Consider the following 15,317-nt stretch of genomic DNA (forward strand, 5'->3'; position numbering starts at 1 on the left):
AAGTTCTGACGTTCTGCAATTCATTCAAAAATGGTGCTGAACTGTTGCAAAGGATCCCCTGAAAGGTTTTTCAGTGGAAACAGGTGGGTTTTTATCATCGGAAACATAATTAGCCCACGACGTCTGAACAACTTTTTTTGAAAAAATCCCTCAGCCGCGCGGTCACAATTTCTTCAAAATTTCTGACGTTCTGCAATTCATTCAAAGATAGTGCTAAACTGTTGCAAACGATCCCCTGAAGGGTTTTTTGGTGGAAACAGGGGGGTATTTATCATCGGAAAGAGAATTAGCCCTTGACGTCTGAACAACTTTTTTTGAAAAAATCCCTAAGCCGCGCGGTCACAATTTCTTCAAAATTTCTGGCATTCTGCAATTCACTCAGAGATGGTGCCAGACTGTTGCAAACGATCCCCTGAAGGGTTTTTCGGTGGAAACAGGTGAGTTTTTATCTTAGGAAACAGAATTAGCCCTCGACGTCGGAACAACTTTTTTTGAAAAAATCGCTAAGCCGCGCCGTCACAATTTCAGCAAAAATCTGACTTTCTGCAATTCATTCAAAGATGGCACTAAACTGTTGCAAAAGATCCCCTGAAGGGTTTTTCGGTGGAAACAGGTGGGTATTTATCATCGGAAACAGAATTAGCCCGCGACCTCTGAAGACCTTTTTTTGAAAAAATCCCTAAGCCGCGCGGTCACAATTTCAGCAAAAATCTGATGTTCTGCAATTCATTCAAAAATGGTGCTGAACTGTTGCAAAGGATCCCCTGAAAGGTTTTTCGGTGGAATCAGGTGGGTTTTTATCATCGGAAACAGAATTAGCCCACGACGTCTGAACAACTTTTTTTGAAAAAATCCCTAAGCCGCGCGGTCACAATTTCTTCAAAATTTCTGACGTTCTGCAATTCATTCAAAAATGGTGCTGAACTGTTGCAAAGCATCCCCTGAAAGGTTTTTCGGTGGAATCAGGTGGGTTTTTATCATCGGAAACAGAATTAGCCCACGACGTCTGAACAACTTTTTTTGAAAAAATCCTTAAGCCGCGCGGTCACAATTTCTTCAAAATTTCTGGCGTTCTGCAATTCACTCCAAAATGGTGCTAAACTGTTGCAAACGGTGCCATGAAGGGTTTTTCGTTGGAAACAGGTGGGTATTTATCATCGGAAACCGAATTAGACCTCGACGTCTGAATAACTTTTTTTGAAAAAATCCCTAAGCCGCGCCGTCACAATTTCAGCAAAAATCTGACGTTCTGCAATTCATTCAAAGATGGCACTAAAATGTTGCAAAAGATCCCCTGAAGGGTTTTTCGGTGGAAACAGGTGGGTATTTATCATCGGAAACCGAATTAGCCCTCGACCTCTGAATAACTTTTTTTGAAAAAATCCCTAAGCCACGCGGTCACAATTTCTTCAAAATTTCTGACGTTCTGCAATTCACTCAGAAATGGTGCCAAACTGTTGAAAACGATCCCCTGAAGGGTTTTCCGGTGGAAACAGGTGGGTATTTATCATTGGAAACCGAATTAGCCCTCGACCTCTGAACAACTTTTTTTGAAAAAATCCCTAAGCCGCGCGGTCACAATTTCTTCAAAATTTCTGACGTTCTGCAATTCACTCAGAAATGTTGCCAAACTGTTGCAAACGATCCCCTGAAAGGTTTTTCGGTGGAAACAGGTGGGTATTTATCATCGGAAACAGAATTAGCCCTCGACCTCTGAACAACTTTTTTTGAAAAAATCCCTAAGCCGCGCGGTCACAATTTCAGCAAAAATCTGATGTTCTGCAATTCATTCAAAAATGGTGCTGAACTGTTGCAAAGGATCCCCTGAAAGGTTTTTCAGTGGAATCAGGTGGGTTTTTATCATCGAAGACATAATTAGCCCTCGACCTCTGAACAACTTTTTTTGAAAAAATCCCTAAGCCGCGCGGTCACAATTTCAGCAAAAATCTGATGTTCTGCAATTCATTCAAAAATGGTGCTGAACTGTTGCAAAGGATCCCCTGAAAGGTTTTTCGGTGGAATCAGGTGGGTTTTTATCATCGGAAACAGAATTAGCCCTCGACGTCTGAACAACTTTTTTTGAAAAAATCCCTAAGCCGCGCGGTCACAATTTCTTCAAAATTTCTGGCGTTCTGCAATTTACTCAAAAATGGTGCTAAACTGTTGCAAACGATCCCCTGAAGGGTTTTTCATTGGAAACAGGTGGGTATTTATCATCGGAAACCGAATTAGCCCTCGACGTCTGAACAAATTTTTTTGAAAAAATCCCTATGCCGCGCGGTCACAATTTCTTCAAAATTTCTGACGTTCTGCAATTCACTCAGAAATGGTGCCAAACTGTTGCAAACGATCCCCTGAAAGGTTTTTTAGTGGAAACAGGTGGGTTTGTATCATCGGAAACAGAATTAGCCCTCGACGTCTGAACAACTTTTTTTGAAAAAATCCCTAAGGCGCGCGGTCACAATTTCTTCAAAATTTCTGGCGTTCTGCAATTCACTCAAAAATGGTGCTAAACTGTTGCAAACGATCCCCTGAAGGGTTTTTCGTTGGAAACAGGTGGGTATTTATCATCGGAAACAGAATTAGCCCTCGACGTCGGAACAACTTTTTTTGAAAAAATCCCTAAGCCGCGCGGTCACAATTTCTTCAAAATTTCTGACGTTCTGCAATTCACTCAGAAATGGTGCCAAACTGTTGCAAACTATCCCCTGAAAGGTTTTTCAGTGGAAACAGGTGAGTTTTTATCACCGGAAACAGCATTAGCCCTCGACGTCTGAACAAGTTTTTTTGAAAAAAGTTCTGACGTTCTGCAATTCATTCAAAAATGGTGCTGAACTGTTGCAAAGGATCCCCTGAAAGGTTTTTCAGTGGAAACAGGTGGGTTTTTATCATCGGAAACATAATTAGCCCACGACGTCTGAACAACTTTTTTTGAAAAAATCCCTCAGCCGCGCGGTCACAATTTCTTCAAAATTTCTGACGTTCTGCAATTCATTCAAAGATGGTGCTAAACTGTTGCAAACGATCCCCTGAAGGGTTTTTTGGTGGAAACAGGGGGGTATTTATCATCGGAAAGAGAATTAGCCCTTGACGTCTGAACAACTTTTTTTGAAAAAATCCCTAAGCCGCGCGGTCACAATTTCTTCAAAATTTCTGGCATTCTGCAATTCACTCAGAGATGGTGCCAGACTGTTGCAAACGATCCCCTGAAGGGTTTTTCGGTGGAAACAGGTGAGTTTTTATCTTAGGAAACAGAATTAGCCCTCGACGTCGGAACAACTTTTTTTGAAAAAATCGCTAAGCCGCGCCGTCACAATTTCAGCAAAAATCTGACTTTCTGCAATTCATTCAAAGATGGCACTAAACTGTTGCAAAAGATCCCCTGAAGGGTTTTTCGGTGGAAACAGGTGGGTATTTATCATCGGAAACAGAATTAGCCCGCGACCTCTGAAGAACTTTTTTTGAAAAAATCCCTAAGCCGCGCGGTCACAATTTCAGCAAAAATCTGATGTTCTGCAATTCATTCAAAAATGGTGCTGAACTGTTGCAAAGGATCCCCTGAAAGGTTTTTCGGTGGAATCAGGTGGGTTTTTATCATCGGAAACAGAATTAGCCCACGACGTCTGAACAACTTTTTTTGAAAAAATCCCTAAGCCGCGCGGTCACAATTTCTTCAAAATTTCTGACGTTCTGCAATTCATTCAAAAATGGTGCTGAACTGTTGCAAAGCATCCCCTGAAAGGTTTTTCGGTGGAATCAGGTGGGTTTTTATCATCGGAAACAGAATTAGCCCACGACGTCTGAACAACTTTTTTTGAAAAAATCCTTAAGCCGCGCGGTCACAATTTCTTCAAAATTTCTGGCGTTCTGCAATTCACTCCAAAATGGTGCTAAACTGTTGCAAACGGTGCCATGAAGGGTTTTTCGTTGGAAACAGGTGGGTATTTATCATCGGAAACCGAATTAGACCTCGACGTCTGAATAACTTTTTTTGAAAAAATCCCTAAGCCGCGCGGTCACAATTTCTTCAAAATTTCTGACGTTCTGCAATTCACTCAGAAATGGTGCCAAACTGTTGCAAACGAACCCCTGAAAGGTTTTTCAGTGGAAACAGGTGGGTTTGTATCATCGGAAACAGAATTAGCCCTCGACGTCGGAACAACTTTTTTTGAAAAAATCCCTAAGCCGCGCCGTCACAATTTCAGCAAAAATCTGACGTTCTGCAATTCATTCAAAGATGGCACTAAAATGTTGCAAAAGATCCCCTGAAGGGTTTTTCGGTGGAAACAGGTGGGTATTTATCATCGGAAACCGAATTAGCCCTCGACCTCTGAATAACTTTTTTTGAAAAAATCCCTAAGCCACGCGGTCACAATTTCTTCAAAATTTCTGACGTTCTGCAATTCACTCAGAAATGGTGCCAAACTGTTGAAAACGATCCCCTGAAGGGTTTTCCGGTGGAAACAGGTGGGTATTTATCATTGGAAACCGAATTAGCCCTCGACCTCTGAACAACTTTTTTTGAAAAAATCCCTAAGCCGCGCGGTCACAATTTCAGCAAAAATCTGATGTTCTGCAATTCATTCAAAAATGGTGCTGAACTGTTGCAAAGGATCCCCTGAAAGGTTTTTCAGTGGAATCAGGTGGGTTTTTATCATCGAAGACATAATTAGCCCTCGACCTCTGAACAACTTTTTTTGAAAAAATCCCTAAGCCGCGCGGTCACAATTTCAGCAAAAATCTGATGTTCTGCAATTCATTCAAAAATGGTGCTGAACTGTTGCAAAGGATCCCCTGAAAGGTTTTTCGGTGGAATCAGGTGGGTTTTTATCATCGGAAACAGAATTAGCCCTCGACGTCTGAACAACTTTTTTTGAAAAAATCCCTAAGCCGCGCGGTCACAATTTCTTCAAAATTTCTGGCGTTCTGCAATTTACTCAAAAATGGTGCTAAACTGTTGCAAACGATCCCCTGAAGGGTATTTCATTGGAAACAGGTGGGTATTTATCATCGGAAACCGAATTAGCCCTCGACGTCTGAACAAATTTTTTTGAAAAAATCCCTATGCCGCGCGGTCACAATTTCTTCAAAATTTCTGACGTTCTGCAATTCACTCAGAAATGGTGCCAAACTGTTGCAAACGATCCCCTGAAAGGTTTTTTAGTGGAAACAGGTGGGTTTGTATCATCGGAAACAGAATTAGCCCTCGACGTCTGAACAACTTTTTTTGAAAAAATCCCTAAGGCGCGCGGTCACAATTTCTTCAAAATTTCTGGCGTTCTGCAATTCACTCAAAAATGGTGCTAAACTGTTGCAAACGATCCCCTGAAGGGTTTTTCGTTGGAAACAGGTGGGTATTTATCATCGGAAACAGAATTAGCCCTCGACGTCGGAACAACTTTTTTTGAAAAAATCCCTAAGCCGCGCGGTCACAATTTCTTCAAAATTTCTGACGTTCTGCAATTCACTCAGAAATGGTGCCAAACTGTTGCAAACTATCCCCTGAAAGGTTTTTCAGTGGAAACAGGTGGGTTTGTATCATCGGAAACATAATTAGCCCTCGATGTCGGAACAACTTTTTTTGAAAAAATCCCTAAGCCGCGCCGTCACAATTTCAGCAAAAATCTGACGTTCTGCAACTCATTCAAAGATGGCACTAAAATGTTGCAAAAGATCCCCTGAAGGGTTTTTCGGTGGAAACAGGTGGGTATTTATCATCGGAAACCGAATTAGCCCTCGACCTCTGAATAACTTTTTTTGAAAAAATCCCTAAGCCACGCGGTCACAATTTCTTCAAAATTTCTGACGTTCTGCAATTCACTCAGAAATGGTGCCAAACTGTTGAAAACGATCCCCTGAAGGGTTTTCCGGTGGAAACAGGTGGGTATTTATCATTGGAAACCGAATTAGCCCTCGACCTCTGAACAACTTTTTTTGAAAAAATCCCTAAGCCGCGCGGTCACAATTTCTTCAAAATTTCTGACGTTCTGCAATTCACTCAGAAATGTTGCCAAACTGTTGCAAACGATCCCCTGAAATGTTTTTCGGTGGAAACAGGTGGGTATTTATCATCGGAAACAGAATTAGCCCTCAACCTCTGAACAACTTTTTTTGAAAAAATCCCTAAGCCGCGCGGTCACAATTTCAGCAAAAATCTGATGTTCTGCAATTCATTCAAAAATGGTGCTGAACTGTTGCAAAGGATCCCCTGAAAGGTTTTTCAGTGGAATCAGGTGGGTTTTTATCATCGAAGACATAATTAGCCCTCGACCTCTGAACAACTTTTTTTGAAAAAATCCCTAAGCCGCGCGGTCACAATTTCAGCAAAAATCTGATGTTCTGCAATTCATTCAAAAATGGTGCTGACCTGTTGCAAAGGATCCCCTGAAAGGTTTTTCGGTGGAATCAGGTGGGTTTTTATCATCGGAAACAGAATTAGCCCTCGACGTCTGAACAACTTTTTTTGAAAAAATCCCTAAGCCGCGCGGTCACAATTTCTTCAAAATTTCTGGCGTTCTGCAATTTACTCAAAAATGGTGCTAAACTGTTGCAAACGATCCCCTGAAGGGTTTTTCATTGGAAACAGGTGGGTATTTATCATCGGAAACCGAATTAGCCCTCGACGTCTGAACAAATTTTTTTGAAAAAATCCCTAAGCCGCGCGGTCACAATTTCTTCAAAATTTCTGACGTTCTGCAATTCACTCAGAAATGGTGCCAAACTGTTGCAAACGAACCCCTGAAAGGTTTTTCGTTGGAAACAGGTGGGTATTTATCATCGGAAACAGAATTAGCCCTCGACATCGGAACAACTTTTTTTGAAAAAATCCCTAAACCGCGCGGTCACAATTTCTTCAAAATTTCTGACGTTCTGCAATTCACTCAGAAATGGTGCCAAACTGTTGCAAACTATCCCTTGAAAGGTTTTTCAGTGGAAACAGGTGAGTTTTTATCACCGGAAACAGCATTAGCCCTCGACGTCTGAACAAGTTTTTTTGAAAAAAGTTCTGACGTTCTGCAATTCATTCAAAAATGGTGCTGAACTGTTGCAAAGGATCCCCTGAAAGGTTTTTCAGTGGAAACAGGTGGGTTTTTATCATCGGAAACATAATTAGCCCACGACGTCTGAACAACTTTTTTTGAAAAAATCCCTAAGCCGCGCGGTCACAATTTCTTCAAAATTTCTGACGTTCTGCAATTCATTCAAAGATGGTGCTAAACTGTTGCAAACGATCCCCTGAAGGGTTTTTCGGTGGAAACAGGGGGGTATTTATCATCGGAAACAGAATTAGCCCTTGACGTCTGAACAACTTTTTTTTAAAAAATCCCTAAGCCGCGCGGTCACAATTTCTTCAAAATTTCTGGCGTTCTGCAATTTACTCAAAAATGGTGCTAAACTGTTGCAAACGATCCCCTGAAGGGTTTTTCATTGGAAACAGGTGGGTATTTATCATCGGAAACCAAATTAGCCCTCGACGTCTGAACAAATTTTTTTGAAAAAATCCCTAAGCCGCGCGGTCACAATTTCTTCAAAATTTCTGACGTTCTGCAATTCACTCAGAAATGGTGCCAAACTGTTGCAAACGAACCCCTGAAAGGTTTTTTAGTGGAAACAGGTGGGTTTGTATCATCGGAAACAGAATTAGCCCTCGACGTCTGAACAACTTTTTTTGAAAAAATCCCTAAGCCGCGCGGTCACAATTTCTTCAAAATTTCTGGCGTTCTGCAATTCACTCAAAAATGGTGCTAAACTGTTGCAAACGATCCCCTGAAGGGTTTTTCGTTGGAAACAGGTGGGTATTTATCATCGGAAACAGAATTAGCCCTCGACATCGGAACAACTTTTTTTGAAAAAATCCCTAAGCCGCGCGGTCACAATTTCTTCAAAATTTCTGACGTTCTGCAATTCACTCAGAAATGGTGCCAAACTGTTGCAAACTATCCCCTGAAAGGTTTTTCAGTGGAAACAGGTGAGTTTTTATCACCGGAAACAGCATTAGCCCTCGACGTCTGAACAAGTTTTTTTGAAAAAAGTTCTGACGTTCTGCAATTCATTCAAAAATGGTGCTGAACTGTTGCAAAGGATCCCCTGAAAGGTTTTTCAGTGGAAACAGGTGGGTTTTTATCATCGGAAACATAATTAGCCCACGACGTCTGAACAACTTTTTTTGAAACAATCCCTAAGCTGCGCGGTCACAATTTCTTCAAAATTTCTGACGTTCTGCAATTCATTCAAAGATGGTGCTAAACTGTTGCAAACGATCCCCTGAAGGGTTTTTCGGTGGAAACAGGGGGGTATTTATCATCGGAAACAGAATTAGCCCTTGACGTCTGAACAACTTTTTTTGAAAAAATCCCTAAGCCGCGCGGTCACAATTTCTTCAAAATTTCTGGCGTTCTGCAATTCACTCAGAGATGGTGCCAGACTGTTGCAAACGATCCCCTGAAAGGTTTTTCGGTGGAAACAGGTGAGTTTTTATCTTAGGAAACAGAATTAGCCCTCGACGTCGGAACAACTTTTTTTGAAAAAATCGCTAAGCCGCCGGTCACAATTTCAGCAAAAATCTGACTTTCTGCAATTCATTCAAAGATGGCACTAAACTGTTGCAAAAGATCCCCTGAAGGGTTTTTCGGTGGAAACAGGTGGGTATTTATCATCGGAAACAGAATTAGCCCGCGACCTCTGAAGAACTTTTTTTGAAAAAATCCCTAAGCCGCGCGGTCACAATTTCAGCAAAAATCTGATGTTCTGCAATTCATTCAAAAATGGTGCTGAACTGTTGAAAAAGATACCCTGAAGGGTTTTTCGGTGGAAACAGGTGGGTTTTTATCATAGGAAACAGAATTAGCCCTCGACGTCGGAACAACTTTTTTTGAAAAAATCCCTAAGTCACAATTTCAGCAAAAATCTGACTTTCTGCAATTAATTCAAAGATGGCACTAAACTGTTGCAAAAGATCCCCTGAAGGGTTTTTCGGTGGAAACAGGTGGGTATTTATCATCGGAAACAGAATTAGCCCTCGACGTCGGAAAAACTTTTTTTGAAAAAATCCCTAAGCCGCGCGGTCACAATTTCAGCAAAAATCTGACGTTCTGCAATTCATTCAAAAATGGTGCTGAACTGTTGCAAACGATCCCCTGAAAGGTTTTTCAGTGGAAACAGGTGGGTATTTATCACCGGAAACAGAATTACCCTCGACGTCTGAACAACTTTTTTTGAAAAAAGTTCTGACGTTCTGCAATTTATTCAAAAATGGTGCTGAACTGTTGCAAAGCATCCCCTGAAAGGTTTTTCAGTGGAAACAGGTGGGTTTTTATCATCGGAAACATAATTAGCCCACGACGTCTGAACAACTTTTTTTGAAAAAAACCCTAAGCCGCGCGGTCACAATTTCATCAAAATTTCTGACGTTCTGCAATTCACTAAGAAATGGTGCCGAACTGTTGCAAAGTATCCCCTGAAAGGTTTTTCAGTGGAAACAGGTGAGTTTTTATCACCAGAAACAGAATTAGCCCTCGACGTCTGAACAACTTTTTTTGAAAAAATCCCTAAGCCGCGCGGTCACAATTTCAGCAAAAATCTGACGTTCTGCAATTCATTCAAAAATAGTGCTGAACTGTTGCAAAGGATCCCATGAAAGGTTATTCTGTGGAATCAGGTGGGTTTTTATCATCGGAAACAGAATTAGCCCTCGACGTCTGAACAACTTTTTTTGAAAAAATCCCTAAGCCGCGCGGTCACAATTTCTTCACAATTTCTGACGTTCTGCAATTCACTCAGAAATGGTGCTAAACTGTTGCAAACTATCCCCTGAAAGGTTTTTCAGTGGAAACAGGTGAGTTTTTATCACCGGAAACAGAATTAGCCCTCGACGTCTGAACAACTTTTTTTGAAAAAATCCCTAAGGCGCGCGGTCACAATTTCAGCAAAAATCTGACGTTCTACAATTCATTCAAAAATGGTGCGAAACGGTTGCAAAGGATCCCCTGAAAGGTTTTTCTGTGGAATCAGGTGGGTTTTTATCATCGGAAACAGAATTAGCCCTCGACGTCTGAACAACTTTTTTTGAAAAAATCCCTAAGCCGCGCGGTCACAATTTCTTCAAAATTTCTGACGTTCTGCAATTCACTCAGAAATGGTGCCAAACTGTTGCAAACTATCCCCTGAAAGGTTTTTCAGTGGAAACAGGTGGGTTTTTATCGTAGGAAACAGAAATAGCCCTCGACGTCGGAACAACTTTTTTTGAACAAATCCCTAAGCCGCGCGGTCACAATTTCAGCAAAATTTATGGCGTTCTGCAATTCACTCCAAAATGGTGCTAAACTGTTGCAAACGATGCCCTGAAGGGTTTTTCGTTGGAAACAGGTGGGTATTTATCATCGGAAACCGAATTAGCCCTCGACGTCTGAATAACTTTTTTTGAAAAAATCCCTAAGGCGCGCGGTCACAATTTCTTCAAAATTTCTGACGTTCTGCAATTCATTCAAAGATGGTGCTAAACTGTTGCAAACGATCCCCTGAAGGGTTTTTCAGTGGAAACAGGTGGGTATTTATCATCGGAAGCAGAAATAGCCCTCGACGTCTGAACAACTTTTTTTGAAAAAATCCCTAAGCCGCGTGGTCACAATTTCAGCAAAAATCTGACGTTCTGCAATTCACTCAGAGATGGTGCCAAACTGTTGCAAACGATCCCCTGAAGGGTTTTTCGGTGGAAACAGGTGGGTTTTTATCGTAGGAAACAGAAATAGCCCTCGACGTCGGAACAACTTTTTTTGAACAAATCCCTATGCCGCGCGGTCACAATTTCAGCAAAATTTCTGGCGTTCTGCAATTCACTCCAAAATGGTGCTAAACTGTTGCAAACGATGCCCTGAAGGGTTTTTCGTTGGAAACAGGTGGGTATTTATCATCGGAAACCGAATTAGCCCTCGACGTCTGAATAACTTTTTTTGAAAAAATCCCTAAGCCGCGCGGTCACAATTTCTTCAAAATTTCTGACGTTCTGCAATTCACTCAGAAATGGTGCCAAACTGTTGCAAACTATCCCCTGAAAGGTTTTTCAGTGGAAACAGGTGAGTTTTTATCACCGGAAACAGAATTAGCCCTCGACGTCTGAACAACTTTTTTTGAAAAAAGTTCTGACGTTCTGCAATTTATTCAAAAATGGTGCTGAACTGTTGCAAAGCATCCCCTGAAAGGTTTTTCAGTGGAAACAGGTGGGTTTTTATCATCGGAAACATAATTAGCCCACGACGTCTGAACAACTTTTTTTGAAAAAAACCCTAAGCCGCGCGGTCACAATTTCATCAAAATTTCTGACGTTCTGCAATTCATTCAAAGATGGTGCTAAACTGTTGCAAACGATCCCATGAAGGGTTTTTCGGTGGAAACAGGTGGGTATTTATCATCGGAAACAGAACTAGCCCTCGACGTCTGAACAACTTTTTTTGAAAAAATCCCTAAGCCGCGCGGTCACAATTTCAGCAAAAATCTGACGTTCTGCAATTCATTCAAAAATGGTGCTGAACTGTTGCAAACGATCCCCTGAAAGGTTTTTCGGTGGAAACAGGTGGGTATTTATCATCGGAAACAGAATTAGCCCTCGACGTCTGAACAACTTTTTTTGAAAAAATCCCTAAGCCGCGCGGTCACAATTTCTTCACAATTTCTGACGTTCTGCAATTCATTCAAAAATGGTGCTGAACTGTTGCAAAGGATCCCCTGAAAGGTTTTTCAGTGGAATCAGGTGGGTTTTTATCATCGGAGACATAATTAGCCCTCGACCTCTGAACAACTTTTTTTGAAATAATCCCTAAGCCGCGCGGTCACAATTTCAGCAAAAATCTGATGTTCTGCAATTCATTCAAAAATGGTGCTGAACTGTTGCAAAGGATCCCCTGAAAGGTTTTTCTGTGGAATCAGGTGGGTTTTTATCATTGGAAACAGAATTAGCCCTCGACGTCTGAACAACTTTTTTTGAAAAAATTCCTAAGCCGCGCGGTCACAATTTCTTCAAAATTTCTGACGTTCTGCAATTCACTCAGAAATGGTGCCAAACTGTTGCAAAGTATCCCCTGAAAGGTTTTTCAGTGGAAACAGGTGAGTTTTTATCACCGGAAACAGAATTAGCCCTCGACGTCTGAACAACTTTTTTTGAAAAAAGTTCTGACGTTCTGCAATTTATTCAAAAATGGTGCTGAACTGTTGCAAAGCACCCCCTGAAAGGTTTTTCAGTGGAAACAGGTGAGTTTTTATCACCGGAAACAGAATTAGCCCTCGACGTCTGAACAACTTTTTTTGAAAAAATCCCTAAGGCGCGCGGTCACAATTTCAGCAAAAATCTGACGTTCTACAATTCATTCAAAAATGGTGCTGAACTGTTGCAAAGGATCCCCTGAAAGGTTTTTCTGTGGAATCAGGTGGGTTTTTATCATCGGAAACAGAATTAGCCCTCAACGTCTGAACAACTTTTTTTGAAAAAATCCCTAAGCCGCGTGGTCACAATTTCTTCAAAATTTCTGACGTTCTGCAATTCACTCAGAAATGGTGCCAAACTGTTGCAAACTATCCCCTGAAGGGTTTTTCGGTGGAAACAGGTGGGTTTTTATCGTAGGAAACAGAAATAGCCCTCGACGTCGGAACAACTTTTTTTGAACAAATCCCTATGCCGCGCGGTCACAATGTCAGCAAAATTTCTGGCGTTCTGCAATTCACTCCAAAATGGTGCTAAACTGTTGCAAACGATGCCCTGAAGGGTTTTTCGTTGGAAACAGGTGGGTATTTATCATCGGAAACCGAATTAGCCCTCGACGTCTGAATAACTTTTTTTGAAAAAATCCCTAAGCCGCGCGGTCACAATTTCTTCAAAATTTCTGACGTTCTGCAATTCACTCAGAAATGGTGCCAAACTGTTGCAAACTATCCCCTGAAAGGTTTTTCAGTGGAAACAGGTGAGTTTTTATCACCGGAAACAGAATTAGCCCTCGACGTCTGAACAACTTTTTTTGAAAAAAGTTCTGACGTTCTGCAATTTATTCAAAAATGGTGCTGAACTGTTGCAAAGCATCCCCTGAAAGGTTTTTCAGTGGAAACAGGTGGGTTTTTATCATCGGAAACATAATTAGCCCACGACGTCTGAACAACTTTTTTTGAAAAAAACCCTAAGCCGCGCGGTCACAATTTCATCAAAATTTCTGACGTTCTGCAATTCATTCAAAGATGGTGCTAAACTGTTGCAAACGATCCCATGAAGGGTTTTTCGGTCGAAACAGGTGGGTATTTATCATCGGAAACAGAATTAGCCCTCGACGTCTGAACAACTTTTTTTGAAAAAATCCCTAAGCCGCGCGGTCACAATTTCAGCAAAAATCTGACGTTCTGCAATTCATTCAAAAATGGTGCTGAACTGTTGCAAACGATCCCCTGAAAGGTTTTTCGGTGGAAACAGGTGGGTATTTATCATCGGAAACAGAATTAGCCCTCGACGTCTGAACAACTTTTTTTGAAAAAATCCCTAAGCCGCGCGGTCACAATTTCTTCACAATTTCTGACGTTCTGCAATTCATTCAAAAATGGTGCTGAACTGTTGCAAAGGATCCCCTGAAAGGTTTTTCAGTGGAATCAGGTGGGTTTTTATCATCGGAGACATAATTAGCCCTCGACCTCTGAACAACTTTTTTTGAAATAATCCCTAAGCCGCGCGGTCACAATTTCAGCAAAAATCTGATGTTCTGCAATTCATTCAAAAATGGTGCTGAACTGTTGCAAAGGATCCCCTGAAAGGTTTTTCTGTGGAATCAGGTGGGTTTTTATCATTGGAAACAGAATTAGCCCTCGACGTCTGAACAACTTTTTTTGAAAAAATTCCTAAGCCGCGCGGTCACAATTTCTTCAAAATTTCTGACGTTCTGCAATTCACTCAGAAATGGTGCCAAACTGTTGCAAACTATCCCCTGAAAGGTTTTTCAGTGGAAACAGGTGAGTTTTTATCACCGGAAACAGAATTAGCCCTCGACGTCTGAACAACTTTTTTTGAAAAAAGTTCTGACGTTCTGCAATTTATTCAAAAATGGTGCTGAACTGTTGCAAAGCACCCCCTGAAAGGTTTTTCAGTGGAAACAGGTGGGTTTTTATCATCGGAAACATAATTAGCCCACGACGTCTGAACAACTTTTTTTGAAAAAAACCCTAAGCCGCGCGGTCACAATTTCATCAAAATTTCTGACGTTCTGCAATTCATTCAAAGATGGTGCTAAACTGTTGCAAACGATCCCATGAAGGGTTTTTCGGTGGAAACAGGTGGGTATTTATCATCGGAAACAGAACTAGCCCTCGACGTCTGAACAACTTTTTTTGAAAAAATCCCTAAGCCGCGCGGTCACAATTTCAGCAAAAATCTGACGTTCTGCAATTCTTTCAAAAATGGTGCTGAACTGTTGCAAACGATCCCCTGAAAGGTTTTTCGGTGGAAACAGGTGGGTATTTATCATCGGAAACAGAATTAGCCCTCGACGTCTGAACAACTTTTTTTGAAAAAATCCCTAAGCCGCGCGGTCACAATTTCTTCAAAATTTCTGACGTTCTGCAATTCATTCAAAAATGGTGCTGAACTGTTGCAAAGGATCCCCTGAAAGGTTTTTCAGTGGAATCAGGTGGGTTTTTATCATCGGAGACATAATTAGCCCTCGACCTCTGAACAACTTTTTTTGAAATAATCCCTAAGCTGCGCGGTCACAATTTCTTCAAAATTTCTGACGTTCTGCAATTCATTCAAAAATGGTGCTGAACTGTTGCAAAGGATCCCCTGAAAGGTTTTTCTGTGGAATCAGGTGGGTTTTTATCATCGGAAACAGAATTAGCCCTCGACGTCTGAACAACTTTTTTTGAAAAAATCCCTAAGCCGCGCGGTCACAATTTCAGCAAAAATCTGACGTTCTACAATTCATTCAAAAATGGTGCGAAACGGTTGCAAAGGATCCCCTGAAAGGTTTTTCTGTGGAATCAGGTGGGTTTTTATCATCGGAAACAGAATTAGCCCTCGACGTCTGAACAACTTTTTTTGAAAAAATCCCTAAGCCGCGCGGTCACAATTTCTTCAAAATTTCTGACGTTCTGCAATTCACTCAGAAATGGTGCCAAACTGTTGCAAACTATCCCCTGAAAGGTTTTTCAGTGGAAACAGGTGGGTTTTTATCGTAGGAAACAGAAATAGCCCTCGACGTCGGAACAACTTTTTTTGAACAAATCCCTAAGCCGCGCGGTCACAATTTCAGCAAAATTTATGGCGTTCTGCAATTCACTCCAAAATGGTGCTAAAC

This window comes from Podarcis melisellensis, assembly GCF_964234715.1.
Source record: "Podarcis melisellensis genome assembly, contig: HAP1_SCAFFOLD_20, whole genome shotgun sequence".
Taxonomy (NCBI): Eukaryota; Metazoa; Chordata; class Lepidosauria; order Squamata; family Lacertidae; genus Podarcis; species Podarcis melisellensis.